Source organism: Choristoneura fumiferana, chromosome 5 (genome assembly GCF_025370935.1).
Source record: "Choristoneura fumiferana chromosome 5, NRCan_CFum_1, whole genome shotgun sequence".
Taxonomy (NCBI): Eukaryota; Metazoa; Arthropoda; class Insecta; order Lepidoptera; family Tortricidae; genus Choristoneura; species Choristoneura fumiferana.
Window position 1 is genome coordinate 17,607,402 of NC_133476.1, and position 24,856 is coordinate 17,632,257.

Below are 24,856 nucleotides of genomic sequence, written 5' to 3' on the forward strand. Positions count from 1 at the left end.
TGTCCAAAAATGATGCTGTCCATATTCTGATTTAAAAAATATTTTAAAATAAGAATGAATTTCCGTTGGGAATTAGACTGACATCTGAGTCTAAGATGAGCTCTAGTTGAGTCCGAAACGCGTCAGTGCAGTGTGATGGTGGTGATAGATTGGTTTATGTGATTGGTGTGTGTTCTTACATTGTGGAGATAGAGGAACTGCATGAACACACATTACTTGCATAAACGTAGCTATCATAAGATCGCGAGTGAGCAAAGTAGGTAATTGTTTTAGTTCTATCTAATGAACTTCACAAAACTACTATACATGTTGCTATATTAATTTAATATGTATACTATTTACTCTGTGAAGTGCAAAACTGGCAGTACCCACAACTCCTTCTGCTGAGAATTCCTTTATTACTATCTACCGCGGGAATTAACCAATTTTCTTGGAAAGAAACTATCCTAGAATTTGAGGCCTAGTAGGCCTCAAATTATCACCAAGACAATTTTCATCTAAATCAGTGCTGGTTTAAGCATGAAAATGTAACAGACAGACAAAATTACTTTCGCGTTATAAATCGTCACTAAAAAAGTCTCTTATCTCAAATCAATACGTTAACAAAAATGAATCTTGACATAATGTTCATAAAGTTCCCTCAAAATTTTTCGATATTGAGATACGAGGTTTTTTAAAAGTAGTGACGAAATATTAGTTTGAACTAGTAGGTAGAATAATGACATTTTAAATTACGGACTTTCTTTCTTTTTTCCCTGTTATGTTAAAAGAAAATGTAAATTCTCAACTTCCCATTTAAAAATTAATAAAGTATCTAACGATGATTTAATTAAACATAAATCGATTCATAAGACAGCGCACGAATGAATTGAATGAGTGAATGATTAATGTCAACCATGTGCATTATAAAATAGTTAAAATGCAGTTTGATTCAATAAGATAAACAGGTTATTAGAAGTTTTATGTACTTGTTTGTGCTATTCTTAAGCCCTAAAACGTATGCAGTAATAGATAATTTTGTATTTAGAGTGGGCCAAATCTTCTGCCGCTGAGTATATAAGGAGGCACTGTTTGAGAATAGCACATACTTAGAATACAATGACAAATGACATTACTTTCGTTCAATCCAGTCGTGCCAGCTGTTGCGAATTTACCTGGGTCGATCAACTTTTTCTTGTCACTCGTTGCTACAGTTACGTTCCCCTAAGTCACTTTAAACCGTAAGTTCATAAATTTAAGTATTTGTGGTAGTTTTAAACCCCTTCTATAATTGGTCATCTAATATGCATGTTATTATAATATGACGCAACATTTCTTCTATTAAACTGTTTTACTTTTGTCCCCTCGCTGACAGAACAGAATAACAACAAGAAATAGTTGTTGATCCACCCACATACCTACCTGAGATCAAAAATATTTCATTCTTATTATCAAATTCGCTAACTTTATGAAAATGTGTGTATAACCAACTAACATAAGAATTTAGTCATGTAATAATTTAGTCTAGGCAAGTAACGTTAAGTTAATTTTAATTTGATAAAAATCCGTATAATCCTAGTTAACGCAAATGAGCGTTAAACCGGTTAAAGTTCTAATGCAGTCCCAGCGTCGCTCCACCACGTAGCGATGACGTGCTAGTTGTTGATATTTTTTGCGGTGTTTAGAACGCCGCTCGTTGCCGAGACAACGTCCACTCAGTTCGACTCCGGACGTATACCGGCATGCATATATACTATGCCCGAGCTATACATCCTTCAGTTTGATCAGCAAACACGTGCGGACAGTGCCTTGGCAAATGTCAAAGATATTTAACTGCTGCAAGAAGGATCCAGAGGGGTCGGAAAAAAAAGTTCCATTAGAGGACAATTTTAACCCTTGCGAAGATACAAGTACGAGTAAACCGTTGATAATGGAACAAGTTAATGGGCATCATGTCCCTGTTTGTCCGTTCAGTGGTGTCAGTGCTCAGACGAACGGGAACGGTCATTTGAACAATGATGAAGATAAACTAGTGAAAAAGTTGCGTGTGAACTTGCATCAGCCCTTGAAGTTGATCAACTATCTGGATAAGTCCCAGATCAACGACACACTGCACACTCGCACCCAGGATTTCACAGTTGTTGTAAGTTTTTTTTTCTAATTTTATATTGATGTCAGCGGTCAACTTATCGTGAATTTATTAATTATAAAAACAACAACAACTCGTTTTTATTATTTTCGAGGCTTTCAGATTTAAATAAATGTTACTATATTAAATTTTCCTTTTCTAAACTTAGTTAACATGTTCATTCAATATGCTGTAATTTTAAAATATACTGATCCAATTATCCTTTACAGCAGTTCGTGATCTTTAACTTAATATTAATTACAATTACGATAAGCTGGTTTCAAAAGCCAATTTTCAGTAATTTTTCTTAATTCAATGCTAAATCATCAATTATTAAGCTTAAGAGTGTATAAATTATTCATATCATGGTATAAATTACAACATTAAAATAAAATTAGACCACTTGTACCAACTTAACTAAGCTATATCATCAATCAAGTATCAGGACAACAATATAACTGGTCCGCATTCCGTTTCAAGTAGAGCAGCAGCGAAGGTAATAAACAAATAACTATGCCATAATTTTTAATTAAAGTCACCTATAGTGATGATTGGGTTTAAGACAACATCATAAAATATTTTTAGAAATGACGAAACAGTACCGAAAATCCATAAAAAAACGGTCACAGTTACGGACCATTAAATGATGATGTAATGCAAATTGTTACACCTAATAATAATGTATTAGACTACCTTGTCAAATCTCAGCAAACTTTTTGTTGAAGCAAATATGAATATACTCAGCATTAAAATATAGAGCATAACAATATAACATTTTAGCTACTATTCAGATTTCGGTATGTTATTCATTTCTGCTAATAGAATGCTAACTATACTGAGCGGCAAAAAATCTGGCCCTCAAATGTTAGCAGTAATAGGTCATTTTGTATATAGAGCGGGCCAAATTTTGTGCCGCTGAGTATATTTTGATTTTCTTTTATACATAACATTTTTTATAATTGTCCTGAATATAAAATATGTCAAATATCGTCGAATTATTCCCTCCTTTGAGGACGAGTCAAAATTCAAAACATTAATAATTCAATGAAAAATAACTTTTTTTATTGTAAACCATGGAGTAAATATAATATATATAATAACTTATTTATTTTTTTACTTTGTTCTCAACAAAAATTCGTATCTACTTGATACCGCGATGAAATACACAATGGTTTCCCATAAAAGTGATGCTAAGTCCTAATTTGATAGTCTGCCACGGCGGATCTTGCCGAAAGTAACAAAAAGAATGTTATTTTCGGTGCGGAAAACTAAAATAAAAGTCATGGCACCAGTTAGAAATTTACTGGTAGATACAGAAAAGCGAAATATGTCAGTATCTTTTTTGGCGGAAGTGCTCGGCAACCACGCTCAAAGGTGACCACCAGGACCCCTAAATTTACCCATCTGATACTAGCATGAAACCAATTCCAGTCGATAGGTATGAACCCTCATTTCTGGAAGATATAAGTGTGCCAACGCTGTTTCTGCCGAAACACCTTGACATACGAAATTATGTGAGCAACATCTACTCCGGTCAATTATAGACATTTCAATTTACAATTCCGACAAAGCCGAATTTTGGTGGAGACCTTGGGTACACCATTAGGAATAAAGTGTCAAAAGTCTTCACAGATTCCATGTGTGCTAAAAAGTTATTTGGGTCAAAGGCCAAAATTTTAGGTTATTTTTTTTTCGTAAACGGTAAGTAGGTAAGTTTTATCAAAAAGGAGCCAAGGCAAAAATAATAGATCTTAAAATTATCTACAAAAATGGTCATAGCCTTGGTCTTTTTGGGCTGTTACTGCACACTTGTCTCTCTAAACGCTTACCTATCTGGATCAGTAATATAATAAGTAATATAATTAGTGAAATATACAGCTAATGTATCAATGTTGTTGAATAAATAAATAATTAAAAAGTTAAAGCTCGTAGCTTCGTCTTGTTACGATATTCTACGCTCACATTGTTAATTTCGCCACTCGCCTTTTTGACCCCTCTTGTACAACCGTTGCATAAAATACTATTAACTAAGAATTATAAATAATAAATACATAACTACTTCTAAGTTTGAAGACAATATTATTTTAACTTACTAATAATACTTACTTACTTAATAATATTTTACGGCAAATATTATTAAGTAAGTAAGTATTATTAGTTAATATAACAATGTCATTAAATAAAGTAGATATAAGAAGTTCTAACTAATTCCGCGCAATTATGTTGTTATATTTATTTTTTAAATATTTAGGTAGGTATCAATGATAATTCCAGTAGATATATCTGATGACTTAACCTCAAATCAGTATTTGTTTCAATGGCACAAGACGGCGTGATAATATTGAAAATTTACTCTGAAAGAATGACACTTCAATAGAAATATTATGAAACTCTAACTTATGCACATTATGTTGTATGAATCTGCTGTATGACCTATTGTTGGTAGAAACAAACTATTATGAAACACACTTCTATTCCTACTAATCCTACTATTATAGTAATAAATTATTGCGAAAGTTTGTAAAAATGCGAATGCGTGCGTGCGTTTGATTGTTTGTTCTTCACGCTAAAACGGCTAGACAGATTTGAATAAAATTTGGTTTATAAACAGCTGGACGTCTGGAATAACACTTATTTTTTATTCCCACGAGATCCTTGCAAAATCAAAAACCTAACTGATAAGCCTGGAGATATGAGTCCCGTGGTCTAGTTGGTAATATACTATATATAGGATAGTTAATTACTTAGCGCGTATAACCAGGAGATGCGATTTCAAGTCCCATCCAAACCATTAAAAAAAAACAAAGACCTCCTGACCTGACCTGACTGAATGCTCGTCTCATCCACTCAAAGGTTGACTGGTAGAGATCCCTTAAAGGGATAAGTTCGTCTTTGTACATATATCTCATTGTTTGTCAATTGTGTTCGTTTACTTATTTTGTACAATAAAGAGTTTACATTCATAAATACATACAAAGATTCGGTTGAGTAAACGTCATAATGATAAAAACAAAATAATATCTGTAGTACCGTCTGTGCTAATTTTCATTCATTCAATTTAATCGCATAAACAGAGCATCATAACATATCAGCAACTTATCAGAGATTGGTGAAACAGGCCTCAAATTTCGTAAATATTCCTCAACCATAACAAAAATACCGAAGCAGAAAACCACTTCTCATATTGACTCGATAAATACTTTACATAAGGATGTGATGCAATGTGTGAAACAATTAAAAACTCTGTCTATGGTAAACAAAAATGCTTATTTGAAAAACTAATAAGAGTGGTTGCATGACTGTTTATACCAGCAACAACGTAGCAAACTTAATTGGCAGCTTAATTAATTATAGTCACTAAAAAATCGATCATGGAACAATATCTGGTACCCACAATAAATTAAACGCACGGTAAACAAGGGTAACTAAAAAAGCGTAACCTTTAACTGATGTACATTGAGTTACGGACCACGGACTAAGAAAGTAAAAAAAAACGCATTATAATTTACGTTCTAAAGAAACGAAAACCAGCCATCTGTTAACTACAAACTACAATTATAGCATTCTTCGATAGAAAATAAGTAAACAACGTGGCAGTATCCTATCAAACACATTGCATCTTCATCTACTTAGACAGCCAAAACATAGCTAGACGTTAAAATTACGGACGTCCACAATATTTTCGTAAACAAATATACTCAGAGGCACAAAATTTGGCCCACTCTTCATACAAAATTACCTATTACTGCATACATTTGAGCGCCAGATTCTTTGCCGCTCAGTATCTTATAAACGTCTTTAATCTTTAGTAGCAATTTTGTATAATATATCTACCGAATGAAATAAATATAAATTCTCATAATACTTTATCGAGTGAAACTTTAGGTAGCGATCGTCAACAAAATTAAGTTACTAAATTTTCAAACAAAGCTTGCATTTTGCTTTTATTACACAGATCGAAGGAATAAGGGGTAATGATAGAGAAAACTATATTTACATTAATGTAAAATTCACGTGCATAAAGCCGATAAAACGGCTTCTAAAAGAAAAGCCATTTAACCTAAAAGCTAAAAGGACTGTGACTACGACACGATGAACGTAACGTACCAAATCGTATAATAATTACATTTTTGTAATGAGCTTGCGATTGTGTTCGATCCCTGGCTAAATAGGCAGATATACCAATTAAGTTTTTCCCGTACAAGAGCAATGAATTATTTAGTGAACTAAAAGAATTTCCTTGCTCACCCGCGACCTTACGATAGCTAAGCTTATGCAAAATATGCGTTTTCATGCAGTTCCTCCACCTCCACACTGTAATAACACACACAAATCACACAAACCCATCTATCACCTTCACCACCACCACACTACACTGACGCGTTTCGAACTCAACCCGAACACATCTTCAGAGTGACACAACCGTACACCATGCTACCAGTTGTTAGACTAGGTAGGTAGGTAGGTAGGTTAGGTAGCATGGTGTACGGTTGTGTCACTCTGAAGATGAGCTCTGGTTGAATTCGAAACGCGTCAGTGTAGTGTTGTGGTGGTGATAGATGGGTTTGTGTGATTTGTGTGCGTTCTTACAGTGTGGAGGTGGAGGAACTGCATGAACACGCATATTTTGCATAAGCTTAGCTATCGTAAGGTCGCGGGTGAGCAAGGAAATTCTTTTAGTTCATTTATATGGACCTCCGCAAAGTAACGCCTGATTCAATGAATTATTTAGTTATTAAATCTACCAGTGAAAGTGTCCAAGTGATTGTATTTTAATTAGCAGCAATACGAGTAAACATCATACACGTACCAAAAACAAATACGAAACATGTAAGAACTAACACAGACCATGTCGTCATATAAGACTCCAAGGCGCAAGTTCAGTTCTTCGTTCAGGTCAGAATTATGGCAGAATTATCGAGAATTATCGTGTAAGTAACCCATTCGGACTGACGGACTGATGGTCCGGCTTGATGATAATGAGGGTTTTCACAAAGGCGGAATATCGCTAGAGAGATAGCTTTGGTATCGTAAAGTCCATTTTTTTTATGGTATAGGGGGCAAAGGAGCAGGCGGATCGCCTGATGGTAAGCGAGTCACAAGTGCGTTGCCGGCCTTTAAGGTAGGAGTACGCGGGTATTTGACGTGAGCTCATGATTGATTGAATAAATAAATGAGCCAATCGCCGCAAACCTTATACCCGCAGGACCTTACGACACTAACGCCATCTAGTGATATTTCGCGTCTGTGAAAACCCTCATTAAATATTGTAAATAATATGCGGCCGTCCGTCGTGAAAGATAGAAAACCAAAATGATGGGCTGAACTGACACCAGAATTAGAGTACAGCTAATATCTAAATATCCATTAACTGTGAAGTTAAATTTGAAATATTTTAATTATGTTCACATTTATTCTTACTAATCATCGTAATGAACTATTAGTCATTCATTAGTCTTATCATTTTAATTTATTATTCTTGTATCTGGCAACGCCCGATGTTTATTTTTTTACATAAAACTGACCCGTGATGTACTGCAGATGAAGCCAAAGGTGTCACTGGTTCAGCCTATTCCTATTCCCCTTATCCATTGCCTAGTACTCATCAGCTCATAGCCATAGCAGCTCATAGGCTTGTACATATTTAGTTTAGGACTATAATTGTTCCAATCGTTTAACTTTTGACAGCTCGAGTACTAATTAAAATAGTGATGCCCTGATGCGTTACTGATTCGATTTTTTTTAACAATCGATTTTACACATGAATAATATTTTATTTTCGCTCAACATTTTGCATTGTTTTATAAACATTCACAGGTTACTTCACACACAAGTTACTTTATCTTATATTTTAAAATAAACCATTTATGTTAAGTTAATATTTTTATCACTTCCGACAGTAATTTAGTAATTTTGTCAATTATGAAGCGGCAAAACTGGATGCGGCAGCGACGCCAGTTTGTTGTCACTCACAACGAGACGCCCGTGGCATTAAAAATAGTATTACAGTGGCTATTTTAGTTGTTTTAATCCCTAAAGGCATATTTATATTTATTATTTTTAAATGATTTTGACATAAAATATAATCATAATAATTTTAAATGTATGTTTTATTTATAAAATCGATTTACTTCAAAACGGTTTTTATAGTCTAGATGGTCATTCATTACGAATGGCACATCACTAAGTGGGCGGTGCCCGTCCATGAAGTACGGTATTCTCTGTAGTACATTGTACCGAAAATTATTGTAAAACTTCACGTGCGAGATCTGTCAAAAGTTAAATAAACGATTGGAACGACAATAAGTAAATTAACTGCATTGTTTCTACCATAGAAGTAATATCGATAGCTTCTACCATGCTTCTCAGCTACTTGAGTGCATAAATTGCATTCTTTGTTTTATGACATTGACTGCAACAATCCTATTAATTAAGGATTAGTAGTTAATTAATGAAATGTACGTGTATTTTTTATTGAAATAAACAGCTTTTAATTAATTCATTTATTTATTATTATGAAAATATTGGAAATTAAAGGAGATAGAAGCCACCAGTCAGCTTTTTTTATAAAATTTTGTTCGGAAGAAATTTTTAAATTCACATTGAGCTGTGAACTTCAAATTTGTTGATCATGTTAATTATTAAAATATAAAATAGTTTTTTTTTTCTTTGAAAATCCCATACAGAACCTTTGATGCGCGATTCCGGGTCGCACTTCGTCGGTTTTTAAAAATATAAAGACAAATAAAGATAGTGATTTAATAGAATCTCTTGTGGAACTGGACCCAAGCATATTCAATACACAACATTAACTCAGAAGCAGTAGTATGCTATGTTGCAAACTATATATTAACTATTATATATCTGTAAAAAAATTAACCTGTTAGCTGAGCGAGCACACACACATTACGCGCACATAGTTTTAGATCTTTAGATAATATTGACACTGCATTTTAATGACTAAGCTGGTTGTAGGAATAACCTTCGGTTGTCAAGTAGAACAAATACAACAAATACACATTATTCATCTTTGGTTCAACTTGACTTTTTAATTTTAGGTAATTTTAATATTTTGTTAATGCATATTATGAAAATTACAATTAATGCGAGACCGAAACCATCTGCATCTGAAAATAAATTTCGGTATCTGTTTTAGTTTCGGACGAAACCAAAACTCAATTCGTGGGCGATTGTTTTTCCATTATTTACGATTATTTAGATAATACTGATGCGGTCACTAAACCATGTTGTTATTAAAGTTACCTAATTGTAACAGCGGAAATCGAGTTTTATGGACACCTCCCGGTACTGACTAAAATAACCGACTTGTTTTAACATAACAGCAATAAGAACAGCGTTGCGAGACTTGTATCTTTTTACATGTTTTTTTTATAGGATTGAATTATCTAAAGAATGCAACCTTCCTATAGGAAATATTTAACATAATTTAGATTTAATATAATTTAGATTTAATGTTATAACATTTAATTGGCGTATGCTTCAGAAGTAACTTTTAGAGTGTGCACAGTATAAAAAGGGATTTAATAGCACACATACACACACACAACCTGATAATGTTCGATTCTACTCTCAATTGTAAACAAACTACTTTCAGGAGTTCAATTATTTAACAAATTGCATATCAGAATATCTCACAAGTAATTTCAAGTGCGAGCCCGGACTCGAACCCACAACCAGCCAGGATTTCAACGCGTTGAAATAGAAATAGAAAACGTTTATTCGCATTTCGCAAATTACATAAGTACACAAAATAAAACAAGTATAAAGTAAATATTAATGACAGTATTTGCGAAATCGCGAAACGGTCTCAGCTCAGCATAGTGCTGGCCGTAGAGGCCAACGCTGGTCTTCCGCTGAGACCGCTTGGCGACTTCACGGAAGGCGACATAAATTCAAAAAAGTAAATCTAAAAAGAAACAAATAGAAAGTAATATAATTTAAATAAAATAATAACAATAATGAAAACAAACAGAACACAAAACCAGACAAAAGACACGTGTACAATAATAAATTATAAACAACACAGTAAAAGAAAGAGTCGACACACCACTCAACCATCCATAGACCACAGACGTCGATATGCACAATCTGCCAATTGTCATGTCATATCTCATCTGTGGCCTATGCCGAATGTCAGTGTCACTGAACAGACTGGTTACTGCTGTGCACAGACTAATAAGATATACTGTGCGTTGGATTATCTCCACTCTTTTTATTACGTATTATTCTATAATTATGTCAGGTGTGTCACGATGATAAAGCGTATCCAGATTAAACATCCGCATGCGCGCATAAAAACGTCAAAGTAATCTTACGGGTTTTATCAATCATCAACCCAAGCTGAACATCAAATAGCTCGTACGTACGCAACTCATCATAATCATAATTAGGTCGTTTACGTTCAAACGTATCAAACGATTTTGACTGACATGGTAGCTATTGTTTAACAAATTTCGCTAATTATTTTGACAATAGAGGTCGTGGGTGTCGGCGCCCGTATTGTAAGATAAATTTATTTTTTAATTAGTTGATTTGATGGTTAAATAAAAGCACTCTGAAAGAGTATGTATTGAAAAATCTCTGTTGTACTGTCAACCAATTTGATTACTAGGCCACTATAGAACATTAACATGGTAGATAATTTTGATTTGTCTATAGCAATGCCTATAGGATGGCGTAAAAGGACATAATGACAAGATTCTGTGGTGGCCTAGGAATAAAATTGGTTGACTGTACGACTAGCTGCGCAAGACACATATAAGATCAATAGATTACAGGCCAAACGATAAAAAAACGAACTTTGTCCCATAAAATAATTTCTTTGTTCTGTTTCATTGAGCGATTGACAAAATAATAATCAAACAGTCAATTGACTTTTAGACGGAATAGATATCGTCTTTTTTGGGTTCCGTAGCCAAAATGGCAAAAACAGAACCCATCACGAGTTTCACCATGTCTGTCTGTCTGTCTGGTCGTCCGCGGCTTTGCTCAGGGACTATCAATGCTAGAAAGCTGTAATTATGCATGAATAATATATGTAAACTATGCCGAGAAAATGGTATAATAAAAAATTCCATAAATTTTTTTTTCTTCCACAGACGTAAAGTGGGGGTGATTTTTTTTCTCATCCAACCTTATTTTTTTTATTTTTTTATTATTTATTTTTTTTATACGTCTGGAAGGCAAACGAGCAAGTGGGTCTCCTGATGGTAAGAGGTCACCACCGCCCATAAACATGGGGTATCGTTGGATAGGTATTTTAAGAGGTTTGATAAGAAGATTTTTCGATTCAGTGATTTGTTTGCGAAATATTCAACTTTAAAGTGCAAATTTTCATTAAAATCGAGCGTCGACCCTCTAAAATCTAAACCGGTGGGTGGAAAACTTGGAAAAAATTTAGGATGGTACTAAGTATATCAAACTTACAAGAAAAACTATAACGGTTAAGTTTTCTTGAAATTATTAGTAGTTTTAAGAGTAAATAGCAGCCTAAGGTATAAATATACCTAAAATAATTGGCCTTGACATCTTTTGCAGATGATCTAAGTAGCATCGCGACGACACTTGCGCTCGTGACTAAATAGGCCGATTCGGGACAGGATCCCCCGGCCGCACACGCGACAAGTGTACTCCCCCCCAGGTGGTCGGGGGTTGATGGCCTGCTCGAGACGCCTCGTGCGCTTTTCCTTAAGCATGTGAAACCAGTCGTCATCATGTAGTGCTCGACCTTTATGAACAAGGCCCCGCCACTTACTACGATCTTCAGCTAGCTCCTCCCATTGGTTGCTAGGGATTTTAAATGCAACCATGTCGCGCTTGGCAGAATCTTTGAAACGCAACATAGGTCGGCCAACGGGCCTCTTTGCGTCTGCGACCTCTCCTAGCAGAATTTGCCGAGGCAAACGAGTCTGCTCCATGCGGTGCACGTGTCCCAGCCACCGTAGCCGCCTCTGTTTGAGTGTAGCCGTAATGCTGGGAAGCTGTGCCACGCCTAGAACAGACTCGTTTGTCGCGCGGTCCCTCCATGTAATGCCCAGTATGCTTCGAAGACAGCGCATATGGAATGAATTTAGTCGACGCTCCTGTTTTGAATATGTCGTCCAGGATTCAGCCCCGTACAGGAGTGTGCTCAAGACACACGCTTGGTAAACAAGCATCTTCGTGTTTACCGTAAGATGCTTGTTTTCCCAAGCTCGTGCACGAAGCCTCCCGAACGTAGTGGCCGCCTTGCCGATGCGGGAGTCGATTTCTGCATCAAGTGAGAGATTGCTCGACACTTGCGAACCCAAATAGCAAAACCTGCTAACCACCTCCAATGGAGCATCGCCAAGCAAGATGGTTGGAGGTTGTGGGCAACCCTGCGCTAATACGACGGTCTTCTTAGCATTAATAGACATCGAGAAGAGATCACATGCTCTGGCAAACTTGTCCATTAGGCTCTGAAGCTGTGCTTGGTCGTGGGCGATGAAAGCAGCGTCATCCGCAAAGAGAAGACTGTCTACAAACAGGTCCTCTCTGCGACGCTTAGACTTGAGCAAGGAAATGTTGTATAACCTACCATCGGAACGGGTATGTAGGTGTATGCCCTGTTGCTCTTCGCCAAAAGCAACCTTCAAAAGTACAGAAAAAAATATACCAAAGAGAGTGGGTGCCAGAACGCAACCTTGTCGAACACCCCTGCGCACTGCAAAAGGCGCAGACGTATCGCCATTGTGCAACACGGTGGCCTCCATACCCTCATGGAATGACTGCACAATCTTCAGGAGTTTTGGAGGACATCCGATTCTCACAAGAATCGAGTACAACCCCTCCCTGCTCACGGTGTCAAAAGCTTTGTTCAGATCAACAAATGCGATAACTAGGGGGGTCTGCTGCTCCCTACACTTTTCTTGTAGCTGTCGAAGAGAGAAAATCATGTCGACAGTTGACCGTTGGGATCGAAATCCGCATTGTGCCTCAGGATATACGCGGTCGGCAAGCCTCTGCAGCTTACCTAAGATGGCTCTTGCGAAGGCTTTACCGACGATGCTAAGTAGAGATATTCCGCGGTAACAATTACAGTCACCGCGATCGCCTTTACCTTTATACAAAGTGACGATGTTGGCATCCCGCATATCCTGAGGAACGTAGCCCGCATCCCAACATTTGGCCAGGAGGTTATGGAGGACAGGAAGGAGGCAATTGATTTTGACAATCTCGGCGCAGACCTCGTCCTTACCCGGACTCTTCCCCAGCTTGAGCTGCTTGACGGCGAGGTCTAGTTCCTCTACTGTGGGTGCGCCATCTAACTCGTGCAGAGTCGCCAGGTTTGGAACAAGATCCACTGCTTCTGGCTTAATGTCCACAGGGCACGAGTAGAGGCCGGTGTAGTGTTCCACCCATCTCGTCATCTGACGACTGCTATTTGCTATAATAGAGCCATCAACTTCTTTAAGAGGTGCCGTTTTCTTCGGAATGGGTCCGAGAGCTCTTTTAATGCCTTCATAAACTCCGCCAATGTCTCCCGTGTTTGCGCACGCTTGGATACCTTGGCATAGTTCTGTCCAGTACGCGTTTGCATAGAAGCGAGAGCTACGCTGGACTTTGCCTTGTTGAGGTCCTCGCGTGTCTTGACACATGGGTTGTGACGGAAGTTTAGGGCAGCTTGGCGTTTTATGTCAATGAGCGGCCGCAAGTGTTCCTGGTTTTCCAGAAACCAGTCCAGTTTTTTAAATTTCTGGTACCCGAAAGCGTTACCCGCGGTATCGGTGAGAAGTGATTTTAACCCCTCCCACTCAGCCCGCGGAGACGCCGAGCCATCCCAGGCCGCAACTTCAGCTCGGACCATGGCCCCAAACGACTCCACTACCTCTGGATCACGGGTTTTAACCAGATTAATCTTTTTTCGGCCCATAGGCTTAGACGAGTGGACCCGCTTAGGGACAAGTCGGACCCTGGCAGCAACAAGGCTGTGGTCAGTGTCACAATCAGCACTGTGAAACGTTCGCGTGTGAAGCGTTTCACGCAGATCCCTCCTCCTTGTAAGGACAAGGTCCAACTGGTGCCAATGCTTTGATCGGGGGTGCATCCAAGAGACTTTCCGCATCAATTTGCCTTTGAAGAAAGTATTGGTAACACACAACTGGTGTCTAGAGCAAAACTCCAATAATCGTTGCCCATTTTCGTTTTGCTTACCAACGCCGTGAGTACCAAGGCAATCCGACCAGGCAGATGTATCCTGGCCGACGCGGGCGTTGAAGTCACCCAGAATGTGCAGTCTGTCAGTCGAGTGCACCCTGCGCACTGTTTCTTCGAGTTGATCGTAGAACTGGTCCTTGGTCTCTGGTTTTGAGTTGAGCGTCGGTGCGTAAGCGGAAATAAGAGTAACAAAGCCGCTTTTGGTATTAAGACGCAAGACCATTATGCGCTCTGACACTCCCACAGGTGTCTCTAGCGCATTGAGTAGGTGGTTACGAACAGCGAATCCTACGCCGTGCTCACGAGTCTCCGAGGATTTCTTGCCCTTCCAGAAAAAAGTGTAGTCGGCTTCACGAATGGACCCTTCTTCCTCGATTCTAGTCTCCTGTAAGGCCGCGATATCAATGTTGAGCCTTTTAAGTTCAACGCTGATAGAAATAGTTTTGCGCAGGTCTTCTGCGCAATCAGAGCTTCCACAGGTGTTCGGGAAGCCTGTCCTCATAGTGCGGACATTCCATGTCGCGAAGCGCATGTATGTAGGGTTAGCTCTAGATTTTTTGTTTTTTGTTGTTTGAGCAGGTGATTTGATTTACAGCGTCAACGTCTAGCTGTCAGGCCCGTGCTCCGTTCACCCAGGCGGAACAAGTTAACGCTGAGGCGGATCAGTACCTTAGTGGTCGGGGGCTGCCCAACTTAAAGCAGGCGGTAACTGATCAGTGGACCTGCGATGGATCCTCCTACTGTCGAGAGTGACCCCTGGCGTTGGCACTTACGCCTATTTGTGCGAACTTATAACCGGTAACTGCCACTCTCCGTGTTGTTTCCCACCTGAGGCAGGCGGGCGAAGTGACCTCTCCGCGGATGCTACTACGCCTGGGACAGACGACTTTATGGCAACACGGGCTTGCCCAGAACCCATGCCACCCTCTCCTCCTCCCCGGCAGGACCCACAGGAGTGACAAGTCAGTACGTGTGGTGCCGGTTTGGCCGCAGGTGCCTGGCTAGCTAGAGCCTAAGCGGAGGCACCGTTCCGGGTTTGTTACAGTATTCCTTCTAATTCTGGAGACTAGGTGTAATTGTCTCGGTGCAGAGGTTGTGAGAGTTACAGCGGACGCTACTGCCCATCCTTCACATATATCCCTCAATCGCCTCTTACGAAACCCACGGAAGAAGATGGGGTGGTGTGTATTCTTGGTCGCCGCCATCACACGGCTATATATATACCTAAACTCATAATATTCCGTACAAAATACGAAATCCTTAGAAAAATTTGACTTTTTTTTCGTAATTTCTACGGAACCGTATTTCGGGCGTGTCCGACACGCTCTTGGCCGGTTTTAATAAAGTAGTACTACTTAGACTAGAAACATAAAATAACCGGAAAATCAAACTGGAACTAGAAACAAAATTCAATTCATATTAGTTTAGTGGGAAAACCATAAAAATAGCAAAACATCGTAAAAAGAAAAATTCCGATGTAATAAACCTAATGCTAATGACGTTAGATTTAGGTGTAATGTTAATTATTGTGTCAATATTGAAGTATTTTCATTGTGCAGTGTATTGTTAAGGGGATCCTTTCGACTCTCATAATTTTATAAGTCATTTTCGACCAGTCGATATAGACCCATTGTCAAGCTTAGTAAATCGCAGTTCAACGCGGGAATGCTGCCTGCGTGATGGGCACCATGCCAAGAGGCCCACCTCTCTTTTTTAATTAAAGTTTTAGTTTTAGTTATTTTAATTTAATAGTAGTTTTAGTCCTATGGATATTTTGTATTTTCTTAATATTTTCTTAATAAAAACTTTCAGCTTAGTAAAGACTACATGTCAATTTATAAATTAATTTAATTACCATAGATTATCATAAGTAAATAAGTAAGGTGTTCTTTCTTAATAGGTACATATTATTATGGTATTTTTCATGCGTTTTCTGCTTCATAGTAAGTATTAGCTGGGTTCTCTCTTTTCGCCGAAATATTCTCAAATGTTTCATTTCTTAAGTCAAAATTTTCTGTGTGTGTGTTTGGAACTTTCCTAAAATAAACCTAACCTACGAATACCTACCTTGTTGTAATTTTTAGATTTCGCAGAAAATTGATACTTGGGAAATAAAAGTTTGGCAAATGAAACATTTGGGAATAATATTTCTGCAAAAAGGTACCCTATCAGCTGACGACATCTACATCATTGTTGATAAGACACATTGTGTTACCAATTTGTCTCGGCCTGTGCTATTAGCGTGGGAGACCAGGCCTCGATGCTTCACGTAAAACAGGAATCCACTTAACCCCAATTGTTTTAAGCCATTGTCACGGGCACAACTAGAAATAGGATAAGTTGTGTGAGAACGTCTACGTGAAATAATAAGCTAGTTTTATAAAAAAAACATCTATTATTTATCAAAGAATACTGTATACGTTTTTTCCTTTGTCAATTAAAGAAAAATGACCTTTGTACATAAAACAACTTTTAAATGAATTAATTGATTCAGGCGTCGAAAAGGGGGGGGGGGAAGTCGAATTTACCTTGTTTCTCAGCTACAAACTTGCTTGAGGAGAAAAAGTTCATTAACTTTTAAATAAATTTGAATTGAGGAAATATTTTGTGACTGCAGCTTTATCCTTCTTTTTAGTACGGAAGGTTTCCCCTCTGATAGGTTTACTTACATTCTTCTTTGATTCATCTAAACGTCTTAAATTATCTAAGATCTAAACGTATAATATTGTTCTGTCGTCTCTTCTTGCGGATAAATACAATTTAGGGCTATATAAAGCTAGAATAAATATTATACTAGTACTGAACCACTTAGCTATATTAGCACTTATCATTAGGTGAGATGGTCGGTCGGTCGGACAGTTTAAATTTTAAAAAAATCTGTTGTCCTAATGTAATGATTGATGAAATATATCTTACAAGTTGAACGATTTCACAATCGCATGCTTACATTATATTGTGGTTAAATTAGTGGTTATTCAGTTAAACACCATCCCCTCTGCCAATTCATACGTAAACCCCTTGGAAATATTAAAACCGTAATTAAGTTACAATCACTCGGATTATAAATGGGTGACTTCCACAATGTTCACTGAACAAAGACTACATAAATATGCAACAGGCGGATTTCATTCAAAAATCACGATTTCATTTCGACGGGAATAAATAGGGAACGTAAACGAGAGAGTGGCCCTAAAATTTCACATCGTACTATACTTGATTTGAATGTATTTAACTAAATGTAAACGAAATAACGTCAATTGGTGTCTTGAATATTGAAATTCCCCCAAAAGTATCTAAACATTTACATTTCTGTATTGAAATACACTAGTCTAGTTTATATTACAATGATAGATAAGTAAAATGTATAAAAACCTTGCATCTACCAAATCTGACAGCTGAAGTTTGTTTACAATTTGTTAAATACCAATCCAACCAAACCAATCATAATTGGTTATAGTTTCCTTGGTAAAAAAAAACAATATATTATTATTATTTTTATTATTCTATTTAGTCCATCAGTTAGATGATCAGAAAATATTGAATAACGTATTTTTTCTTTTGTTTTGCCGTAAACATGTACATCACGCCATAAAACAGCGATGCACTACCTGCTAAGCGAAATTTATGAGTCAGATAGATGTAGCGATCCGCAGAGTCGAACTCGAAAATATGCCAGATGTATTTTATACCCTGTGAATACAAGACATCTGTTATCCATAGTGTGAACAGCAGTACCTGTATGCGAATCGAGAAGTTTAAATCACTTGATTATAAATGATTAAATTAAATACCTAAACAAAAGGCTATTTCTAAACAATTTCCCATAAACACTCACTGAAGTATCAACATCACAGATTTATAATTCGTGTATAGTGTAATTATTTTTGCTATAATTTCTTTGGGAGATGTACTCGTATGAAATGTCAATATGACATCAGTAGCTCAAAAGTTCCACCCTAGTAAGCGATTTCAGTTTCTTTGACTGTACCGGGTTTCAAGCAATAAAACTTTCCGGGCTCTATAAAAAACCCTTTTGCGGTTGCATTTAAGTGAACTATCTCTCGTTTTTCTCTGGAACAATTTGGACTTTAAAATGATTCTGCAAAATGGACTTTATCGGGCGGTTCGCGAAGCCAATTAATCAACCTGTCAATGATATAATCTGCTATAGCTGCCGTATTATGCTGAACCATTTCAAGCTGAACAAAATGACTAATCAAGAGATGGCTTGTATGAGAGCGATTGTTTCAACTGTTCGAGAAAAGTAACACAAAGAAGAAGGAAGAGGAGACGTTTAGTTTAGCCTTTACGTTTGTTTGTACACCCCGTGTAATTAACCCCTCTTATTTTCTTTAGAAGGGAGGGGTTATTTAGACGGAGTGCACAAATCTGGAGAATGACCGTCACTTTTGAGGAAAAATAAGTGACATGCTATAAAATTACGTAGTTTGAGTGCACGAATTTAAAGTGTACAAGCAATATGTAAAGATGCATATATCAAGTGATAAAGAGAGAGAAAGCCTCTAGTAAGCTGGAGAGTCACCGTCTGCTAAAAGTTGCGATGCCCTAAGAAGACTTGCATAACAGACATGAGCGTGCTGGATGTGGCTGTATGAGGCAAGCCAAGGATAAAGAGTTTGTGGCGAAAATCAAGGAGGCACCTTCAGCCTTGGATGGACTATGACATGAAACTTGATTGATAGGGAGACTAAAAGCTATGATCAATTATCTAGCTAGGTCCCGGGTGGGCAAATGAATTGTTAACAGTTCTTCGATATGGACCTCCGCTTAAACAACACCTGATTCAATAAATTACATTAAAAGCACACATTTGGATTGTTAACCCCCGACGCAATAAGAGGGGAATAAGAATAAGAATAATTTTGTTGTTGAACTGTGTACAAAGGTGTTAAATTATACATATTTAGACACAACAGTTTGTCCATTACGGACATACAATATTTATGAAACAAAAAAAAACTAAAACTAGGGGTGTTATAAGTTTGACCGCTATGTGTGTCTGTGTGTGTCTGTCTGTCTGTGGCACAGTAGCTCTTAAAAGCAAGCAGCAGGTTTTCTAGCAATGGTTCTTAGACATGTTTTATCAAAATCGGTTTAGCTGTTTTTGAGATATTGAACTTTTAACTGACAAAGTCGGGGGTTTTCCAACTTTTTTTTGGTTAAGTTATTGGTGATTTACTCGTGTTGCAACACCAACCTGCTTATACAATGATTTCTACGCATTGTGTTTAGGATGAGGAAGTTCAAATCAGATATCACTGGGTTTAAGTTCATCTGTTAATGACTGTTACTTGGAATACTTTGAATATTATCTCCTACTTGGAATACGGTATTTTTTCCTCTTAACGAAGCAATTATATATGTTTAGAACTTTTGTTAGTCATTGAACTGTCGAAAACAGTCATTGCGTACAATACGTCGTTTATAAAAAAAATACGACATGAAGATACTCGTGATCAAAATGTCTATAATATTTAATTGTTGATCTTGTTGATTCCACTACAAATATACCTGGACGACCGAGATTCGCTCGGGCTAAAGGTTGCGGACATGACAATGTGTGTTGTCCAATATAAATGACCATTTAATTACAACATGGTAAATCAATTTGTAATATATTTATATTTGTATTTGTAGATTTTATGTGTACTAACAATAATGACATCCCTGTTATCTTGAAACTAAATAAATAAAATTGGACGTGTTTCAGAGGCAAAGATCAAACTAGATCGATAGTTCGTTCCCAAAATTGTCCGTTGAAATTAGTCCGATGAAATTGCGGCTTCCATACATTGTTCATGATTTCTTATTTATTTATTTAATTTATTTATATATTGCATACATGTAACATAAGCTCTTAAAGTTAACATGAACCCTGGTAGGGTATAGCATTTGTTGTTATAATTGTTATTATCTATTTACTATTTTAAAATCTTTTCTTTTACAATATCTAATTTCTGTACCTATATTAATTAATGAATCCTACAATAACTTAACTTAATAAAGGAACATCAAATATCACTTGAGATCAGAAACATTTTTCCCACTTGTAGCAAATAATGCGTCGTGCGCGTGCATGACGTGAGAGGTCACTTATTACAAACCATCCTCCATAAATTCCGAGATCGAGTAGTAACATTTATCTATTAGGAATTTTTTAAACTTTTTTATTAAAGGATGTACTATTTTGCTCATTTCTTAAATCTATGGAAATTCTATTGTATAATTGTATCGCTTTGTAATATGGACCGTTTTTAAAAATACTTACTTAATTTTGGTTCAGGGAGAACTAGGTCATGTTAACGTCGCATGTTATTTGAAAATTTAAAAAGGTTTATATTATTTCTGACGAACAAGGCTACTTCCAAAATATAAAAAGAGGGGAGTGTCAATAATTTAAACTTTTTAAAGTATGGTCTACAGCTAATTGGTTGGCAGATATTTGCTAAGATTCGGAGACATTTCTTTTGCATAACAAACAGTTTATGTGCATCTGTGCTGCACCCCCACAGCAGCAGCCCGTAGCGCAATTTTCAATAATGTATAGAAACCACAATTTTATTCAGACTTATTTCAACAAAAAAGTTAATGCATTATATTACCCAGCATTAACTGAGCACGAAACACTATTGTATTGCGTCTTATATAACACTCTGTATAACCTGCATCAACACAAAATCTTTTTATCCCGAAAAATTGTGTTGTTCCCGCAAAATAGCGATAACCGAATTCTTCGCAGACGAAGTCACGTGCAACAGCTAGTTATTTATAATGACCAGCAGGCACTATAAGACATCACAATTTAAAGCACAATCATGAAGTCACGGCGAGACTTAGTATTAAATTGGTCTCCAAATAGCTAATGTATTTCAAAGGAATAAGGTTCTTTACAAGTCTGTATTATCTGTTTGATCAACGTATTTACTTGTTACAGGCACGCGTTGTACTTGACATTAAGTTATAATCTTCAACATTTAAAAGAATGACCCGTTATTTAATTAAATAATCTTTAGTACATGAGCCTTTACTCACCATAAATTGTTGCTGATATTCTTCATTTTGTGTTAACTAACAATCAATATTAGACAATGTATATATAAGTCATTACGACGTTTTCTGTAAAAATGACTCTACAGACGTACCTAACCGATTCAGTTTCTACTCGTACAACTTGACACTCGCGTATTTCCTTCAATTAAATATTATGTCTCATTTATTTCTGAAGGTTATGACTATAGGTACAAGCCTCATTTCCTACTTTAAATAAAATATAAAAGCTAATATGGAAAAATAACTGTAGTTTAAATGTTATGAGCAAGAAGAGACGCATTTCTTCACAAAATTATGTCGGACAACCAAAACATCTGCGCTATATTTTGTGTTAACAAAGGTGCGGCGAGTCACTAGATTTATATTCAACTCGTGCGCCTGTGATTTTCGACGCTATCATAACAATCAAACATTTGTCCAACATTTTGACGGAAATTATCATTACACACACAGAATACCACCTATTACCGAATGTGACCACAAATGGTATTGTATGACGAACTGTTTACCATGCCCAATTAGTGATGTTATCGAGACTGTTTAGTTAGAACGAATGGAAGATATAAACCTGAATTATTTTTCCCGTTGTACCTGCGACAAAATGTACTGTAACTTCGCATAATGATTTGGCATCAATTATCACCGGTCTGTTTTATAATTACAGCAAAATAAATAAGCGGGAACAAAATAAAATTACCATTTTAAAGTCGTTTTAAATGGTAATTGTTTTTCTTGTAGTAAATATCTTTTGATGCCTGCTCAGCTCAGTAACCTAAAAACAAATAAAACCGGCCAAGAGCGTGTCTGACACGCCCAAAATAGGGTTCCGTAGCTATTACGAAAAATCGCTCCCACTTTACCCTAGGGAGGTACACTAAAAAAAAAATTATTTATTTTTATTGTACCATTTTGTCGGCATAGTTTACATATAAATCCGTGCAAAATTACAGCTTTCTAGTATTGATAGTCCCTGAGCAAAGCCGCGAACGGGCTGACGGGCGGACAGACAGACAGACAGACATGGCGAAACTGTAAGGGTTCCGTTTTTGCCATTTTGGCGGACCCCTAAAAACTAATTATACACTCAAGAAACTAGCTTACTTACGAACAGTGGCTCATTCCACGACGCTACAAGTTACAGTTTACGATGGACACTGTCAAACAAAGACCACTTGTAAATTTTAACTTGTAGCTTCGTGAAATGGGGCGCAGGAAGACAATGACTACTTTTTGACAGACGTTGGCCCCGGGGTTGCAACTTTATGGTTGGGAAATTTTATTTATCTACTCAAGCAGAGGGTCGTGGGTTCAAACCCCGGCTCGCACCTCTGAGTTTTTCGAAATTCATGTGCGGAATTACATTTGAAATTTACCACGAGCTTTGCGGTGAAGGAAAACATCGTGAGGAAACCTGCACAAACCTGCGAAGCAATTCAATGGTACGTGTGAAGTTTCCAATCCGTACTGGGCCCGCGTGGGAACTATGGCCCAAGCCCTCTTGCTCTGAGAGGAGGCCTGTGCCCAGCAGTGGGACGTATATAGGCTGGGATGATGAAATAGTAATTTACAGAAATTGGCTTAATGTCACAATATACGGTATGTAGGTATGCTAAAAATTGGAGCTTAAAATCAGCCTGTATACAAAATTACGTAATTTTAATGTCAACCGAACCAAAAGTTCACTTCCTTATTAAAGGTACCTAATGCCATGCCAGTGAAAGTAGGCTGCCATGAAACGTTGGAAATAAAATAAAATATAAATAGATGAACTACTCATCAAGCCTCAGTTAAATAGCTCGGTTCGGTCATACTGGCGGCAAGGGCCAATTTGTAGCCCTCCATTAACGTGTAAGTAACGATGATCAAGTACTTTTTGGCGCCGCATTTGACGGCCGTGAGAACTTCACGTGTTAATTTAATAACAAAGCCCGCTTGTCGAGCCAAACGTTCGAATTAAATACGTAACGAACGAGTTTCCCGAACACCTTGTTAGTGAGTTATTATTAATTTATTGGTACGCGGAATTTGCACGTGAACGCCGCCTACGTGTAAATAATGCGTGTCGTAATGTTGTATTGTGATTTTTTCTCTCACCTTGACCCTGTAAATTATCTCACAGTAAGTAGCCTCATTGTAGTCCAATACACGAATTTATTCATTTGCAGCTGATACAACCTGGATTATAAATAAAAGACGGTAGCAAAGTTTTCGCAAAATAAAACTGTGTTTTGTTTTGAATGGCATTTAATTTAGCGATGCTAATAGTATGCAAATTTCAATCAGAATTGGGGACATCAATATCGTCACTACTTTGAAAAAAACTCGTAGCTCAAAATAGATTATTTTTCAGAGTGAACTTTATAGACATCACAACAAGGTTCAATTTTGTTGACATATTGATTTTAGATACGAGATTTTTTCAAAGTAGTGACGATATGTTATTTGGACGAAGACATCTTAATATTAACGTGAGAACTTCGCTTTTGGATAGTTTTAGCTGATTTATAACAAGTTTGTTAATTAAATGCGTCAGTTAAGTTACCAATTTATAACTCCATATTTATTATTCACCGTTAATGGATCGATTTAAAAGTAACTATCAACGCTGCTCAAATTCTTCTTCAATAACATCGAAACAATCTTGACAGAGTAAACATTTTTGTAAACGTACCTCACTCACCTAATAGATATTTCCTTCCACAATCGAAGTCGCCAATTTTTGTATGTTTTAGCAGCAGGACGTCCACTGTGTTGGACATAGGCCTCCCCCAATGTTATTATTACGCACATATTTTCTTCTCCAACCACAAACAATATTTTGATTAAAACTACTATTATTAAAATACGGTCACTGACCTATGACAGCCAAGGTTTGCCCGACATGTTTTGAACCAATCTGTGGTTCCTTTTTCGTGGTTGTATACTTCGACTAACACGTGAGCGATCCGCTTATCTATTTTAAGAGTTAAGAGACTTGAAAATAAACAAGTATGTCTTTTAAGCTCTACAAGGCATTCTATTCCTATTATTACTAACTAGCTTTTGCCCGCGGCTTCGCCCGCGTGGAATACGGCTACCGCGCGTTGTTCCCTCGGGAACTGTGCGTTTTTTCGGGATTAAAAGTAGCCTATGAGATAAAAAGTGGCCACTCTCAGGCCCATAAACTATCTCTATGCCAAAAATCACGTCGATTCGTCGCTCCATTTTGACGTGAAAGACGGACAAACATACAAACATACAGACACACAAACTCATATTAGTATGGATTCTGTAAAGTACCTATTAGTAAATACCGGTAATAAACTTAATAAGATTAGCTGTAACAACGCATTCTTCTTTGAAACCGAATCTCCATATATTAAGTCATTTTATTTTGACACTTTCTTTGTAGTTGACAGCATTCCGTCTATCGTTCTAAGAATCGACACATAATCTTAAACATCTATGTGAAACATCCATATAGAATGAATTCCGATAACC

The 24,856-nt window shown here is 37.1% G+C and overlaps 1 pseudogene; it reads left to right on the top strand.

The window, feature by feature from the left end:
• Window positions 1-1,674: 1,674 nt before the first annotated feature.
• Window positions 1,675-24,856, top strand: part of LOC141428286 (nitric oxide synthase-like) — a 72,916-nt pseudogene continuing 49,734 nt past the window's right edge.